This window comes from Podarcis melisellensis (assembly GCF_964234715.1).
Source record: "Podarcis melisellensis genome assembly, chromosome: 11".
In the NCBI taxonomy this organism is placed as follows: Eukaryota; Metazoa; Chordata; class Lepidosauria; order Squamata; family Lacertidae; genus Podarcis; species Podarcis melisellensis.
In genome coordinates this window covers 48,853,498-48,871,560 of record NC_138543.1, presented here as the reverse complement: position 1 = coordinate 48,871,560, position 18,063 = coordinate 48,853,498, and the positions used below count along the sequence as shown (strand labels likewise).

At 48.1% G+C, this 18,063-nt stretch overlaps 1 protein-coding gene across 3 annotated transcripts in view; it reads left to right on the top strand.

Moving 5' to 3' along the window:
• The window catches only part of NEDD4L (NEDD4 like E3 ubiquitin protein ligase), a 269,669-nt gene that overhangs the window by 8,240 nt on the left and 243,366 nt on the right, over positions 1–18,063 (top strand). The gene's annotated exons all lie outside the window — the stretch shown is intronic.

Here is an 18,063-nt window from a genome sequence, read left to right as displayed (position 1 = left end):
CTATTTCCGGCGTGGAGGAGGCGTGCGCAGCTTCCCATTGGCTGCAGGACCTTCCTGCAGCCAATGGGAAGCCGGCCAGCGTTGTGGAAGGTGGTCCCCGCTCTGCTCCATGTTGGTTTAGCAGGTGGTGGGCGTCCCCAAGTGGGCAGCGGGGGTCCATGAGCCTTAGGTTGCTAACCCCTGGTCTAGACTCTAGTGCAGCTTCCCCTATGTCCTGCCCCAGCCTGCTCCACAGCCTTAGTAATAAGATGTGCTGTAAATTGTATTCCCCCCTAAAATGTCTTTTGACACATGGCTGGTTTTTAGGCAACAGCTCTGTGTTTTTGCTCATGCAACGTCTTAATTCCACCTTGGATTGCCTGAAGCAAAATCCAGTGGGTGTCCTGTAATCTGATGATAAACCAGCATGCTTCTTGGATTTATTGACTCTGAATTAGCCGAATCCTTCTGCTGTTGCTCCAGCTGTTCATTTAGCCAGCTTTCCATTGTATTCTGAAGTATAAGAGGTTGAGATAGGCTTTCCTGCATTGAATTCCTTGCTTCTGTTCTGCCAGGGCTCTTTCTAGCTGAAGATGTGATGGTTTGCTCAAGTGCTTTTAGGAGATGGGCATGACAGAGGGGGACTTGTGGTCCTCCAGATGTTGTTGGATTACAATCCCATCATCCTTCGTCAAATTGGCAGGGCGTGATGGGAGTTGAAATCCTACAACATCTGGAAGGCAGCATGTTAGCCACCTATGTAGTAAAGGTTCCATGTAGGCCTGTTCTAGGACATGCAAGAGAAAAAACAGACACCAGTGTCTTTGTGACCTTGGGCTAGTCACACTTCTCTGAAGTCTCTCAGCCCCACTCACCTCACAGAATGTTTGTTGTGGGGGAGGAAGGGAAAGGAGAATGTTAGCCGCTTTGAGACTCTTTCAGGTAGTGATAAAGCGGGATATCAAATCCAAACTACTACTACTACTCCTCCTCCTCCTCCTCCTCCTCCTCCTCCTCCTCCTCCTCCTCCTCTTCTTCTTCTTCTTCTGGATTCATAGTGAGGCTAAGGTAAACTTTGAGATCCCTCCAGCTCTAAAATTCTGTATTTCCCTTTTTTAATCAAACCATCTAGTTCAGTACACATACTCTGGCTGGCTTCAGCTTTCCAAGATTTCAGACTGGGATCTTTCCCAGTCTCCCACTGGAGATGCTGGTGGCTCAACCTGGGACCTTTTGCATGCAGAACACATCTTCTGCCACTCAGCTTTGTCCTCCCCTAAAAGGAACGGGATGAGATGTTTGTGTGTCAGGCTAGTAAACAGTTCTCTGTCCCTTGTCATAAGAACAGCCTTCGGGTGAGACCAAGCAGGGCAGTTCTTATAATATGGAATATTGATCACAAAATAGAAATATATTTATGAGCAGGTGGGCTAAACCTAGGGTCTTCTGGTGGTTCCTTCACTGCGAGAAGTGAGGTTATAGGGAACCAGGCAGAGGGCCTTCTTGGTAGTGGCGCCTGCCCTGTGGAATGCCCTCCCATCAGATAATAATAATAATAATAATAATAATAATAATAATAATAATAATAATAATAATTTATTTGTACCCCACCCATCTGGCTGGGTTTCCCCAGCCACTCTGGGCGGCTTCCAACAAAGATGAAAAATACACTAAAATGTCACATATTAAAAACTTCCCTGAACAGGGCTGCCTTCAGATGTCTTCTGAATGTCAGGTAGTTGTTTATCGCTTTGACATCTGATGGGAGGGCGTTCCACAGGGTGGGCGCCACTACCGAGAAGACCATCTGCCTGGTTCCCTGTAACTTCACCTCTTGCAGTGAGGGATCCGCCAGAAGGCCCTCGGAGCTGGACCTCAGTGTCCGGGCAGAACGATGGGGGAGGAGACGCTCCTTCAGATATACCGGACCGAGGCCGTTTAGGGCTTTAAAGGTCAGCACCAACACTTTGAATTGTGCTCGGAAACGTACTGGGAGCCAATTTAGGTCTTTCAAGACTGGTTTTATATGGTCTCGGCGGCCGCTCCCAGTCACCAGTCTAGCTGCCGCGTTCTGGATTAGTTGTAGTTTCCGGGTCACCTTCAAAGGTAGCCCCACGTAGAGCGCATTGCAGTAGTCCAAGCGGGAGATAACCAGAGCATGCACCACTCTGGCGAGACAGTCTGCATGCAGATAGGGTCTCAGTCTACGTACCAGATGGAGCTGGTAAACAGCTGCCCTGGATACAGATTTGACCTGTGCCTCCATGGACAGCTGTGAGTCCAAAATGACTCCCAGGCTGCGCACCTGGTCCTTCAGGAGCAGTTACCCCATTCAGGACCAGGGAATCCTCCACACCTGCCCACCTCCTGTCCCCCAAAAACAGTACTTCTGTCTTGTCAGGATTCAAGCTCTATCTATTAGCCGCCATCCATCCTCCAACCACCTCCAGACACTCAGATAGGATCTTCACCGTCTTCACTGGTTCTGATTTAAAAGAGAGGTAGAGCTGGGTATCATCCGCATACTGATGAACACCCAGCCCAAACCTCCTGATGATCTCTCCCAGTGGCTGCATGTAAATGTTGAAAAGCATGAGGGAGAGAACAGAACCCTGAGGCACCCCACAAGTGAGAGCCCAGGGGTCTGAACACTCACCCCCCACCACCACTTTCTGAACACGGCCCAGGAGGAAGGAGCGGAACCACTGTATGACAGTGCCCCCAGCTCCCAGCCCCTCAAGACGGTCCAGAAGGATGTTATGGTCGATGGTATCAAACGCCGCTGAGAGATCCAGCAGAACTAGGAAACAGCTCTCACCTTTGTCCCTAGCCCGCCGGAGATCATCACACAACTTCAGATGTCAAGGAAATGGATAACTCTCTGACTTTTAGAAGGCATCTGAAGGCAGCCCTGTTTAGGAAAGTTATTAATGTTTGATATTTCATCATGTTTTATATGTACTTTAAGCTGCCCAGAGTGGCTAGGGAAACCCAGCCAGATGGGTGGGGTATAAATACTACCACTACTACTACTACTACTAATGGAAAGCTAACAATTGTGGAGCTTTTTACAGTGCCAGTTTGAACAGCAGTAGAGCAGTGAAAAGGCTTGCTCCTCAGTAATTCACACCACAGTCCCAATCCAGCCTTCATTTCATTGGCAGCGTCACATTCGCCCGGCAATGGCAGCCCTCCAGAGGCCGGACTGTGGGGTTCGTTGCCTTCTGGGAACCATGCCATGGCGGTGCTGTCAAACAGAGATTTGGATAACAGGTGATGTGGAAATGCTGTACCCGAGAATCCTAGGACTGCAATAGCAGATCCACACCATACAAATAAAGTGGACGCTCAGGTAGCGAATGTGATCCGTGCAGGAGGCACGTTCGCAACCCGCAGCGCCGCATCTGCACACACGCAGGTCGTGATTCAGCGCTACTGTGCATGCGCAAAGCACGATTTAGTGCTTCTGCGCATGCACGAGCACCAAAACCTGGAAGTAACCTGTTCCGGTATTTCTGGGTTCGGCATGGTGCGCAACCCAAAAACGCACAACATGACGTGTCTGTAACCCGAGGTATGACTGTAAAGCGCTTCCAACACACATGACTTCCCCCCAAAGAATCCTGGGTGCTGTGGTCTGTTAAGAGTGCTGGGAAATTTATCTCTGTTCGGGGGGAACTGCAACTCCCAGGAAACATTGGGGGAAGTCGTGTGTTGGATGTGCTTTAAATGGATGGTGCTCGTTGAAAGAATTAACCCAGGGCTAGATGGATAAAAACCTCACCTGGAACAAATCAGCTTTCAAAAATGGCTCCATTCTGCTGTGGCCTCTCTTTTGTTTGCGGTGCCCTCCACAGTGAGATCAGCAGTAACATGCAGAGGAACATTTCTGGTGCTGCTTTCTTGCCCTCCAGCCCATGGTTAACATTTCTCTCTCCAAAATGATAGTTAAAGGTAAAGGACCCCTGACAGTTAAGTCCAGTTGCAGACGACTCTGGGGTTACGGTGCTCATCTCACTTTACAGGCTGAGGGAGCCGGTGTTTGTCCACAGACAGTTTTTCCGGATCATGTGGCTAGCATGACTAAGCCACTTCTGGCACAATGGAACACCGAAACCAGAGCAGCGCACGGAAACACTGTTTACCTTCCCTCTGGAGTGGTACCTATGTATCTGCTTGCACTGGCATGCTTTCGAACTGCTAGGTTGGCATCCCTAAAAACTGCAGAATGCGGCAGCTAGACTGCTGAGACCATATAACACTGGTCCTGAAAGATCTTCATTGGCTCCCAGTACGTTTCCAAGCACAATTCAAAGTGTTGGTGCTGACCTTTTGAGACCTAAACAGCCTCGGTCCTGTATACCTGAAGGAGCGCCTCCACCCCCATCATTCAGCCGGACACTGAGGTCCAGCGTCGAGGGCCTTCTGGCGGTTCCGTCACTGCAAGACGTGAGGTTACAGGGAACCAGGCAGAGGGCCTTCTCGGTAGTGGCACCCACCCTGTGGAATGCCCTCCCATCAGATGTCAAAGGAATAAACAACTACCTGACTTTTAAAAGACAACTGAAGACGGCCTTGTTTAGGGAAGTTTTTAATGTCTGACATCGTATTGTTTTTAGTGTTTTGTTGGAAGCCGCCCAGAGTGGCTGGGGGAAACCCAGCCAGATGGGCGGGGTATAAATAATAAATTATTACTATAGTAGCTCTTTTAAAAAAAGGAGGGGTGGTGGGAAGGAGAGAGAAAGAAATGAGAGAGCACAACTATTTTTCTTGGCAGTGTTACCCCAACATTGGCTGTGCTTGCCAGATATGGCCTTAGAGGCAAGGGAAAGTGAGGTCACTTTTATTTTATTTTTGCAAGAGGAAGTGAACACTAACAACTGCTCTGTTATGATTGAAGCTAATTTTTATTGCAGCCCTGCAAGTTCACTTTACCGCAGGACGTAGGGTGGATGGGACAACATGGGAAGCCCAACCTGCGACCGCAAATGCTGCTGCCTTTTCGCGCTCCTAATTTTTAACTTGTTCATAGCTTCTCGTGGTGTGGCTTCCTTCACCAGCAGTGAAGCTGATGCCTTCTCTTGAGTCGCTCTGACTAGTGCAACCGTCTGGGTGTTGCGACTTGCTAGGATAACATTGCCAGGAGGACAGACGTTGCTCCAGGATAACGACCTTTTGCATCAGTTGCTGTCTATTCTTGCGCCTTGAGTAAAGAAAGTCAGGTTGATATGAATGTCTATGCCCAACTCCAGCTGGTTCACGACCTGTGGTCATTCCTGGACTGGGACACCTCGTCCTCAGCTTACCCATGTGCTGAGAAACCTAGTGGATAGATTACTGCATCGTGCTCTACACGGAGCTGCCATTGAAGACTATTCAGAAGCTACAGCTGGTGCAGAATGCCGTTGCCTGGTTACTGTCTGCAATGGTGAAGGGGGATTCCATATGGCTAATCTAATCTCTACAGTGGCTACCTGATAGTAACTGGGCCTGATTCAAAGTTATTGGGTACCAAGAGTTGAGCAAATAGGAACCCATGTACCTGAAGGTGTGCCTTCTTCACAATTCACCAGACTACTACGATCAGCAGTGCATACCCTGCTTGTCCAAGCATTAGCTGCTGTTATCAGGGCAGCAACATGAGCAGGGCGTTCTTGGTGGTGGCCTCCTGGTTTATGAAACTCTGGCATGAAGGATGCTTGGTTGTCTATCACATTGGCCATATTTAGCTGTAAGGTAAAACCCTTTCTGTCTGTCCAGGCCTTTTGGATGTAACTAATACTTCCACTGCCACTCTCGTTTGATGTTCTGTTTGGTTATGTTGCATCCAGATTTGTTGCTGTTGTGTTTTATTTGATGTGTTGCAATGATACCTCATTGCTTATTATGATTGTAAGTATAGTCACACTGAGCACCTGCTGAAATGAAAAAATGGGATCTGACTATGAGGAAATAAACCAGTATATAGTACCACATGAGCTCCTTAACCGCTTTGTGATGCAACCTCAGGTACCTGCCATGTGCAATGCCCTGATGCTGGTGCCTAGGATCATAACTGAATTCTACAGAAGTCCTGTGCATTGTGGTGCTCTTGCCACATCAATAGCAAGAACAGGCTTGGCCTGCAGGCTGGTTGTAGCTCCACTACCTGACTCTTGTTTCTCAGTGGGAGAAGCCTGAATACCTGTAGATTGCAGCCATTTCCCTAGCTCTTCATGGGAACATCTATGGCCAGCACAGGTTTGTCAGCAGTCAAGAGTGGATGGGATGCATATATTCTCCATGAAGTGCGCAAGGGGGTTCATGCCAGAACCTCCTGCCTACCACAGCCATAAAAAAAATACGGCAGGATCACAGTGTTAGAAATTAGCCGGGCGCCAGGCGCGTTTTGCTACTGCCGCAGGTCCAATTGCGACTACGTGGAGATTTCTGGGTGGTAGATTGGCGACCACAGTTTAAAAACCTCTGCCTTAGTCCATAGTTAATTCCATTTCCACTGTGTGTGTTTCACCTTCTTGCATAATGGGACAAGTGAATTGTTGTAAGAGGAAGCTGCAGTCAAGCAATGTAGTTGAGATCGTAGAATCCGTAGAATTGTAGAAGCATTGGAAGGGACCCCGAGTGTCATCTAGTCCAACCCCATGGGGAATAGACATTCTGTTGTGGTGGCCATTACCTAGATTTAAAGTGCTTATATATCTGACGCTGGGCAGGGGTGGGCAACCTTCACCCCGCGGGCCAATCTTGGCTTGTCAGGGGGTTCAACATAGCAAGGCCATTTCCCCCAAACCACTCCCACCTGTCTCTGGGTGATGTCAGCAGGTGAACGGGATTTGGGGTTCAGTTCTGCTAGGTGCTGCTTGGCCAGCATGTTTGCTTTGGGGAACGAGCTGACAAAGCTGACCTCTGCAGCCAGGAGGACTTGAGTCCTCTGTGAGCAGGTAAGAAGCGAGAAGCAATTGGTGATGGAGGTGTAACTGTGCTGGTCCCGGGGGGTTACCGTGCGGCGAGGTCTGTGTCCAGTCCGGGGTCGAGGGTGTGGTGTGTAGGCTGTCCGTCAAGGCAGAAGCGGGGTCCAAGGCAAGGAGTCGGGTGAGGTCAGGAACTCTAGCAGAAGAGCAGGGCAGGGTGCTGGCAGGAACAGGTTACCAACCATGTTGCTCCCGCAACCTGGGACTGGGGCTGGCTGGCTTTTATCTGCCCCGAGGCATAGGGCGGCCCCGATCCTCTGGTGACTCTCCTCTCCTGACCTGGAGGCGAGCACTCCTCCTGTAGGAACTTAGTTCCCTCTGCCTCTCTGCCCTGAGCCTCTGCAGCTCAGGAGAGGCTGGAGGGTTACCAGACCCAGAGGCAACCTCAGCTTCCCCTGACGGGGCTGAGAGTGGAGCACCTGCAGGCAATGGGTCTTCCATCACCTCAGGGGCCAGAGCAGACTCAGTTGGTGCCTGTACCTGAGGATCCAGCACAGACCCCAGCCCCAGCTCAGCTGGTTCGGAGGCCGGGACTCCTGTGCAGGCTGGTATTCCTCAGGTTCAGCCTCTGAGTCCGAATCCCACCCCATCACAGTAACTTACAGAAGTAGAGAGGATGAGCAGGGACGTTAATGGCACGCTAGAAGTAAGATGTTTAATCTTGGTTCAGTTTTTTTTTTTTTAAAAAAGTTCAGCATCTAGCACAGTGCTTTACAGTTGGTGCAGTAGGCAGAGAAATCATTAAGTAGTCTGCCAAGACCCTTAGCAGTTTTCAAGCGGTCCATGGGGGAAATTTTGAAACCACTGGACTAGATTATGCTTGCAATCAGCAAGCTATCCTGGAGAGACACCGCCTGCCTTTTCCCTACCCCACCCCCATTGCCACTCTCAGAGTGCAAAAGATGTGAAGGAAACAGTGACTGGGTAGAAGGGCTTTTACACTTGCCAGAAGCTCGGCTCTGCCCTCGCTGGTCTTGGAAAGATCCTTTTAAAAAGTCCTATATGACTAGAGAATTTGTGCCTGTCCATTGGGGGATATAGGAGGGATGCAGGTGGCGCTGTAGGTTAAACCACAGAGCCTAGGACTTGCCGATCAGAAGGTCAGCGGTTCGGATCCCCGTGACGGGGTGAGCTCCTGTTGCTCGGTCTGCTCCTACCAACCTAGCAGTTCGAAAGCACAAAGTGCAAGTAGATAAATAGGTACCACTCCAGCGGGAAGGTAAACGGCATTTCCATGCCCTGCTCTGGTTCACCAGAAGCAGGTTAGTCATGCTGGCCACATGACCCAGAAGCTGTACGCCGGCTCCCTCTGCCTTTAAAGCGAGATGAGCACCCCAACCCCAGAGTCGGTCATGACTGGACCTAATGGTCAGGGGTCCCTTTACCTTTATTGGGGGATATAGGAAGCCCTGAACACATATTTTTTAGATGTCCCAATGAGGCACGTAGAGAAACCATTGACCCCCTGCCGGTGAGGCTTGCTGACCTCCCGGTAAAGCAAAAATTTGCTCTTCTCCTGTTAGGCAAAGACCACAAGACAACCCGGATTGTCGCCAGATTCTGTGCACAGATCTGTAGGCACAGACCATCCCACGATTCAATCTAGTTTGTTAAGAAAATTCCCAAACTCGGATCCACGGGTGACTCTGGGTCATTTCTCTAAGGTAGTCTATCTTAAAGTTTTTGTGTGTTTATATGCCTATCACACTTTTAAACTTAAAATCCATTGTTCTATATTGTTTTAAATGTTTGCTTTGCTATTGGGATTGTAGTTCCATTTGTGTTTCTCAAGTTGGTCTCTGACCGTAATAAATTTCATGTCAGTGACTGGGTAGATCTACACACAGGGAAAAACCTGCTATAAACAAGTCAGAAAGTAAATCATTTTAACAAAAGAAAAAACACACATTCCCTCCCCCCCTTTTTTTTGCTCTCCAGCACCATTTGTTGTTGTATGTTTATAACACATTCAAAATGCTGTTTTTTGGCTAATGGAGCTGAGTCCTCTGTTTAGGGGAATCCTAAATGTTACGGTTTAAGGTTTGAACTCTGTTTTCCATGCCCACTTTGCTTTGCAGTGTGGAGGTTGTTTATAGAACTGCTGTCCCCTGTATGGTTGGGTGATGTTTCCCCATCCCCTAGCTTTGACATTAACTTTTGCTTGGAAATAATAAACCGATTGAGTTTTCAGTCGACAATCAAGATTCTCCTCTTGGGAGAGAGGGAGCGTATCCGTTTTGGTCACATGTGCTTAATAAGGAAATGGCAAAATTGTAAGTGTCAAGGGATGCAAGTGATTATGTATAATAGTGTTTATTCACTTGCTGAGACATAATAACAAAATTACTACTTTGTAGTTGTCTCCGAAGTACAGCAATTCTGCATTTTTACAAAGGCAGCTTTTAATGAGTAATCAGCTTTTTGCTTCTTGCCAGCCGCATGTGTGCAGTGTACAGTAAAATCTTGGTTAGCTTCTAATCTGGGTCTACTCTGTAACAATTACACTTATTCCTAATGTCTCTAAGTTATGGCCTGAATTTGTAAAATCAGCCCTTTTCAGGTCCTGCCTTAACTTCTGTACAGTCACTGTTTTATCTAGGCAGGCAGGGCAGTCTCTACCATCTAATGATGCATAAGCCATTCTAATAATTGTCGAGCAGCAAGAACTTTCTGTGCATGGAGCTTTTGTGCTCAGATGGTAGGAGGGTCATTGACTTTGGACACTTGAGGAATGAATGTGCTTTCTGGCTTCAGGAGGCAGGTTTTGGACGTGGTCCTTAAGCCTTTCCAGAATGTACACAAGACAGTACAAAGTAAATGTACATGAAAAAGATGCCGGACCATAGTGGTTTGGTTTTGCATGTAACACTAAACCATGGTTAAGTGTTACATGCAAAACCAAAACCACAAAGGCCCTACATTTTTTTTCATGGTTTAGTGTTACATTTGTTTTCCCTCCATTCCCTCTCCTCTCCAATAGAGGCAAAGGGAGATTAGGTCGTTTGGCTTCTATTTTCAACTGAATGAAGTTGTGTCCAAACTTGGGCAAATAGTGGTTCATGTTAACTCTGGGTGTATGGCAGGGGTGACGAACCTTTGGCTCTCCAGCTGTTGTCGGACTCCAGTTCCCATCTGCTCAAGCTAAATGCCAGATGGTCGAGGATTCTAAATTATTTTATTTGGAGATTTTTTTATCCTGCTCTTCAGCCAAAAGATCAATAGAAATGCTCCAAGCGCAGCTTGCAGATAATAAAACATAAGGGGATGCCTGCTGTCAGGGTTACATTCTTAAAAGTCACAACACACGAATACACATGATGGGTGTGGTAGTCCTACAACATCTGGTAGGCTGTAGCTTAGCACCTGCTTTTTGCATGTAGGAGGTGCAGTTCCTGGCATCTCCAGGTACGGTAGGGCTGGGGGATGCCTCTGTTCTGAAACCCTGGAGAGCTATTGCTGGTTAATTTAGTCCAGGGTTTCCCAAACCTGTGTCTCCAGCTGGTTTTAGATTACAGCTCCCATCATCCCTTTGACCAGTGGTCAGGGATGATGGGAATTGTAGTCCAGCAACAGCTGGGGACCCACGTTTGGGAAACCCTGGTGTAGACAATACTGAACTAGATGGACTGTATGGTCTGATTCTGTATAGCACAGCTTCCTATATTCTTCATTCCAGGTTTAGGAAAACAAGCCAACTACAAAATATTGTGGGCATTCCTGGCTCGTTTTCCTAAACGATAGCTAGTGGTAACCATTATTCTTGATTTGGGCAGTGCTAGTAAATGTAGAAAATAGTTAGAAGTAGAAGCAAAGGGTTCTGAAGTCCATATTGTAGCCGTGCCAGGCAGAAAGGAGGATCACATAAGCAGAAAACTTGTCCATGCTCAATTCCCATAGTTGTTGTTGTCGTTGTTTAGTCGTGTCTGACTCTTCGTGACCCCATGGACCAGAGCACGCCAGGCACTCATGTCTTCCACTGCCTCCTGCAGTTTGGTCAAACTCATGCTGGTAGCTTCGAGAACACTGTCTAACCATCTCGTCCTCTGTCGTCTCCTTCTCCTTGTGCCCTCCATCTTTCCCAACATCAGGGTCTTTTCTAGGGAGTCTTCTCTTCTCATGAGGTGGCCAAAGTATTGGAGCCTCAGCTTCAGGATCTGTCCATCCAGTGAGCACTCAGGGCTGATTTCCTTCAGAATGGAGAGGTTCTTGCAGTCCATGGGACTCTCAAGAGTCTCCTCCAGCACCATAATTCAAAAGTATCAATTCTTTGGCGATGAGCCTTCTTTATGGTCCAGCTCTCACTTCCATACATCACTACTGGGGAAACCATAGCTTTAACTACCGTATTTTTCGCCCTATAAGACGCGCTTTTCCCCCTCCAAAAATGAAGGGGAAATGTGTGTGCATCCTATGGGGTGAATGCAGGCTTCAGGAAGCTATAGCTATCCACTAGCCATGGGAGACCCAGCTCTCCCAAGGCTAGCGGAGACCTTGCCGGCACCCAGAAGCTTGGGGCGCGCTGAGCTCCGCTCGCCCCAAGCTTCGGGATTAGCGCAGCGCTCCGCTAGCCATGGGAGAGCTGCGTGAAGTTGCGCGGCTCTCCCACGGCTAGCGGAGACCTTGCCGGCACCCATAAGCTTGGGGCGCGCTGAGCTCCGCTCGCCCCAAGCTTCGGGATTAGCGCAGCGCTCCGCTAGCCATGGGAGAGCTGCGTGAAGTTGCGCGGCTCTCCCACGGCTAGCGGAGACCTTGCCAGCACCCAGAAGCTTGGGGCACGCTGAGCCAGCACGCCCCAATCTTCGGGCTTAGCACAGCGCACCTGGGGGGGGGATAAATTCCCCCCCTTTATTTCCCCCCCAAAAAACTAGGTGCATCCTATGGGCCGGTGCCTCCTATGGGGCGAAAAATACAGTAATGGGGGCGTTATTTGATCCTAGCTTCACTTAACACAGAGATAAATTGTCTGCATCCAGACATGATCCTAATAAGTACTATGGGAATGCCTGACAAAGACAACAGGCATTCCCATAGTACTTATTAGCATCATGTCTGGATGCAGACAGTTTATCTCTGTGTTAAGTGAAGCTAGGATCAAATAAGACCCCCATTCTATCTTGGTAGGGCCACTTGGGAAGGAGGAAAGTTGCTTGTGATCCAGTCTTCCCCATGAACCGAAGGTTGGCAGTTCCTGGATCTAGTTTGAGTTCTTACCCTGAAAACAGGATGCTCTGCATATAACAGAACCAACGGTGCTATCATGCCAAGAACAGAGGAAGTTTGTTTATTCCAGGTCAGGCTATTTATCCATCTGGCCCAGCATTGTTTGTTGTGACTCACTTTAAGTCAGGCTGCGACCCAGAAGTGAGCCCTAGTCCATCTGTTGAAGGTCAGTGATCAGCAGTGACTAACAGTCTCTGCAGGATCTCAGACCCAAGGTCTTTTTCATCACATTCGTAAAAGAGGCCAAGCTATCAGACCCAGGTGGCAAATCATATCCTGTGCATGGAGCAGAGTGCTCAGTCCAAGGATTTTTGTTTAGCCCTAGAACCAACTTCGTAAGGGACGCGGGTGGCGCTGTGGGTTAAACCACAGAGCCCAGGACTTGCCGATCAGAAGGTCGGCGGTTTGAATCCCTGCGACGGGGTGAGCTCCCGTTGCTCGGTCCCTGCTCCTGCCAACCTAGCAGTTCAAAAGCACATCAAAGTGCAAGTAGATAAATAGGTACCGCTCTGGCGGGAAGGTAAACAGCATTTCCGTGCACTGCTCTGGTTTGCCAGAAGCGGCTCAGTCATGCTGGCCACATGACCCGGAAGCTGTACGCTGGCTCCCTCGGCCAATAAAGCGAGATGAGCTCCACAACCCCAGAGTCGGTCACGACTGGACCTAATGGTCAGGGGTCCCTTTACCCTTTTAGAACCAACTTCAGTCATTTTCACCCCACAATTGAGTGGATCAGCGTTAGAAACTCAGATATATACCGTAAGCTAGTCTCCAAATGGCACCTTAAACCTTTTTGGCATGCGGCAGCAAAGGGTGCTGTGTGCCAGCTAGCCACATGGTGGAGATGTCAGTCACCAAACCTGGCGACAAAACCTCTCCACTTGGTCACAAGTGAACAGTCGGCAGTCGCAAAAAACCACTGGCGACTGGGGAATTTTGAACACTGGAGGGGATGGGTGGGAGTTGTTTTATTATCACTATTGTTAAAAATGTGGCCATCACAAACGCTGTCTGGTTTAAGCGTTAAAAGTCTTGGGCAGAAATCGAACTGGTAGTTTGAGTTCTTTGTCCAGCAGTGAGCCCAGGACACTCTGCCTATTTTATGTGTGTATTCTTTAGCAGCAGCTGATCAGTTTCTCTCTCTCTCTCTCTCTCTCTCTCTCTCTCTCTCTCTGTGTGTGTGTGTGTGTCTAGGCACAATGTCAGTGTGCATGGTGCTTTTGGACTACATAGGCACCCCAGACACACAGATAGATTATACATTTATATATTTTAGTCAAGAGCTTATATATGAAGAAAGTTAAATGAGTGCAAATAGAAGGGTTCACATGCTAGAGTGACTGCAATAAATTGGGAGTTATTTATCATTTGGAGTGAATGTGTGGTGTGAACCCCTACGGGAGTTGGCAGGAAAGCGACTTAACCGCTTTTTTGCGGTTGAACACTGCATCTCATGTGCTCCTAAAACGCTCAGGGCAGATTGCAGAGCTGATAGAAATGCTAAGAGACTTTCTTATTAATGATAGGAAAGGGCGTGTAACAATACTATAAGTGTTTCAATGGCTTTAAGTATATTGGGCAGTGTCCAATGAACTCATTCTGTTAGCGTAAGGATTTCTGCTTGCTCATTGGAACTTCCTCCTTTTGGCTTTCCCATGCCCTCCCCAAATCTGCTCTGGAGGTTTGGGGAATACCCAGAACAGATTTAAGGGGGGAGCACTGGGTAGAGGGAGAGCATTCTGCAACCTTATAGTCATTGTGTTAAAGGAAGAAGCTGGTTGAATATCGCTCATTATCAGTAGCCCTTAACAGTGATGGATAACAAATGGATAGGTTCTTGGTGATAGATGCTTGGTTCTGGTGATCATATCTTGTCTTAAAAAGCTCGGATGTGCACAAGCTTTCCCCCTCTTCTCTCCTCCCTTTGCAGCACACTGCAGTTAAGCTAGTAAGTCCCCAGTAAAGTGTCATTCCTGATTTGTCTGTCTTGGGAAGGTGTGTCTACCAAGTTCAGAACATGCCAGGATCTGAAGCTAAGTTCAACTTGCGGTTTAAGATCCTAGCTTTTCCCCCACTGCGGAAATCATAGTTCCTCAGACTGCACAAATTGAAGACTTCTGAGTTTAATTGCTGTGTGCTAGAAAGGGAGAAGGGAAGTGGTTATGTGTGTGGACAAAAGCCTCATGCATATTTCTGCTTATTGTGATTGTCACTCCGAACTTCCACGTAGTGCATCAACTATTGTATGTGCGGAAGGATTTGTGGGTACAGGAGCGACGACCACAAGGGCAGCCCATCTCTCAGTGGTGGAGTATCTCTTTAGCATACAGGTTCCCTCTCTGGCATTTCCAGGTAGACCGGGGAAAGATTCCGTGACTGAAACTCTGGAGAGCTCCTGTCAGTCAGTATTGACAGAACTGGTCTCGCTCAAAACAACGCGACTTCCAAGTTCCTGAGATGGCAGAGTTTCTTACGGTGCCAGCAACCAAATGTGGTATTTTGACGTCGTACTCTGGAGGTGGAGAAGTGTTATGTCTGCACAGTAGCAGGTTGTAGCAGTTGTTGATCTAGGATAGATGCAGAAAGTTCTCAAATACCATCGTGGTTCTAGCTGGCAATTTCTTGGCCATATCTGGCTTGCTGGGCAATGCCCTCTGACCGGGTCTGGCGTCATCAAGCAGTATTCTCAGGCAGCTGCTGGCACTTCCCATTGCTACTTCTCCTGGCTCCCCAGGCACCTGTCATCTCAATTTCCCACAATGCACTGTAGGAAATCAAAATGGCGGCCGCCCAGTGTAGACCACCACTTGATAAGCCAACAGGGGGGCACTTGTCCTAGTGAGGGAGCCATTGGGAGGCACCTGACGTCAGCCCTGGTCCTCCTTCTCCAGTTGGCAGGCCCAAAGACAAATGGGAATGAGCAGCCGTGGGATTTGGCGCTGGGCTAGGGGAACACTTGCCAACTCGCTGCTTCCTTCTCATGGTGGTCTTCAGGCAATGCTCATTCATGGGGAAGGGGTGTCTCTTGGTTTATAGCCAAGAGGAGTGATGGCGTCTGTGACCAGCCCTTGGCATAGACGCTGGAGATAGAGCTGAGCCAGGAAGGACAAAGGAGGTGGAGATGAATGAACTCAAAAGGGAGCGGATGCAGCTCTTGAGGTGCCCAGATTAACCATCCCTGAGATGTGGATCTGTGCCTGGAGTTCTGTGGGCCCTCTTCAAAGAGGTCTCTCCAGGATCTGGGTTGGGTGGGATCTTGATAGGAAAAAGCAAACAATATATTACATCCCCCCCCCTCAATTTGTAAATATTTTGAAACTTTGGAAGCTGAGAGGAGTGACTTAATAATAGCCAGCTTCATCTTAAACTGTACAGTGGTACCTCGGGTTGAGTACTTAATTCGTTCCGGAGGTCCGTACTTAACCTGAAACTGTTCTTAACCTGAAGCGCCACTTTAGCTAATGGGGCCTCCTGCTGCTGCCGCGCCGCCGGAGCACGATTTCTGTTCTCATCCTGAAGCAAAGTTCTTAACCTGAGGTAATATTTCTGGGTTAGTGGAGTCTGTAACCTGAAGCGTATGTAACCCGAGGTACCACTGTAATATTCTGCAACTGGAGAACTTTAAGGGGAAAGCATTGCACGTCTCCTATGCTAAACTGGAATCCATTTTTCACTTGTGTCTTATCTCCTTTTGTTTTTGCTTTTCTCTCTGTGTGTGGTTTCTCTTCCTCCTCTTTTCTTGAAGACTTTTTAGTAAAACTAGCCTGCTCCTGAGAGCACATATTTCTGTTCCCTGGGGACAGAATTGGCTGTTGCCAAGGGTAGCCAGATATTGAGGGCAGCCTAGCAGTTCAGAGCCTGTCTCGGTTTGCCGAGCGCCAGGCAGTGTCTTCGCTGCTCTTTTATTTATTTTTTTGCAAACTTAACTTCAGTGACCTCTTCTCTCAGCATTTAATTTATATGGCGGTTGAAAAGCTGAACAGCTTATTGGCTGATGCTCACTTAATGGCCACTTGGATTTCAGTAGAGGGTTGCTCTCTCAAATTAGCTGTGTTTAGGTTTCTCCTATATAACCCATATGCTTGTAAAATGAAAAAGACCAGAATCTCTTTCTGCAATCTCTTTCTGCAGTCCTGTCTCATGTATGTGGTACTCTTCTGAGTGACACAGTGTCCTTGTAATCTGTATTGTAATCTGTAATTTAAAAACTAGTCTGTAATCTGAAGTTTAGCTATTATGCAAAAACCAGAATCCTGTGCTAAAATAATAGCAATCTGATAGTTGTACAAGAACTTGAAGCAAGCTGGATATTTATTTTCCTCAGCTGGTGTGTGTCGTGTGAGGCAGTGACGTTGAGTTTGTGGGGGAATTTATTACACAAAATTGGCTAATTTGCATTTGGAAAACTTTGTCAGGCTTGCCTAATAATGCAATTGCAGATGGCATCCATTAATTGCTTGCTAATGAATGTATGAAATGTAAAGCTTTCCGTGGAAAACTAAAGCACTGGAAGATTTCCTACCCTGCATCACTGAGATCAGGTGCTGAAAAGGGCGTTGTCCTAAATAGCAGAATCCTTATCAGGTATTGAAAAGAATGCATGAGGCCTCAAACTAGGTAGGGGATGTGGGCACCATGCCTGTCAGCTTGCGAAGGTATTTATGAGGAGTGGGAATGCATGGGAAGTTGAAGTGGACAAATGGGACAGAGCTCTCCTGTAAGAGCATCAGAATAGGACTCTGGTTGAGTGGGGAAAATTCTAACCATCTTCAACAGTACACTTGTTAGAATCTCTCTGCAGACTGTCATGCATAATGTGCAAAGGTTAGGAACAGGGAGATTGGGGGGGGGCAGTGCTGCATAGAAGTGATGCTAATTACAGGCAGCCCCCCGTTTATGTGCAGATAATATTTGTGCGGCCTTGTATACGAGCATCACGCAGCACCCGGAAACGTCATAAAGATGTCACTGAAACATTAATAAAAGGGCAGGGCGGGGTGTTTGTGGGCTTTTTTAGTTATATGCCATTTCACTGACCCGTTATCATGTTCCGGTTCACGGGCGATCGTCCCGGCAGGGGACGTCAGGACCGGGGGCAAGATGGTGGGGTGGGAGCAGGAATGGAGGGCCAGGAGTCAGGAAGCCAAGAGTCCGAGGTTCAGGAAGCAAGGAGTCAAGAAGCCAAGGGTCAGGAAGCAAGGAGTCACGAAGTCAGGGATCCGAGGATCAAGAAGCAGGGAGTCAAGAAGCCGAGGTTCAAGGATCAGGAAGCAAGAAGCCAAACGCAGCAAGGCAGGAAGTGTGTTGCTGTGGCAAAGAGCCTTATATACCTTCCCAGCTCTTGCCACCAGGTGCTGTGAGTTACCAGTCGGCCTCACCTATGTGGCAGCGCCTTGCCCCTTCAAAACAAACTTAGGAAGCCCCAGTCCTGCAGAGTCCTATTGGTCACAGGGCCTGGCTCCTGCACGCACGCCTGACACCCATGTGGATTCATTGACCACTCTGGCAAACTCTGCCTTTAGATCACCATATTTTGGTACTAAACAAACCATAGTTAAAGTGCCAGGCAGGGTTCTCACATAACGCTAACCTTGGTTTAGTGTTACATGTGAACCAGCCCAGTAAGTAGCATGCATTTCCCCCCTAGCCACCTCCTAGGCTGCTTCTACCTTGAGAACTTTGACTCTCCTGGGTGTGTCTTCTCCAGCCATTCTTTCCCTTTTTATCTGTCCTTACTATTTTTCCAGCAGAACTCGCTCCGTCAGTTCTGTTTATTTCCTAGTTGCCTTTTAAATAGTGAGATGGAAAGTTAATTTCCACCAATCCTAGAGTTTAATACAAAATCAGATCTTCCAGCAGAGCAGCAGTGACTCTCTCTCTCTCTCTCTCTCTC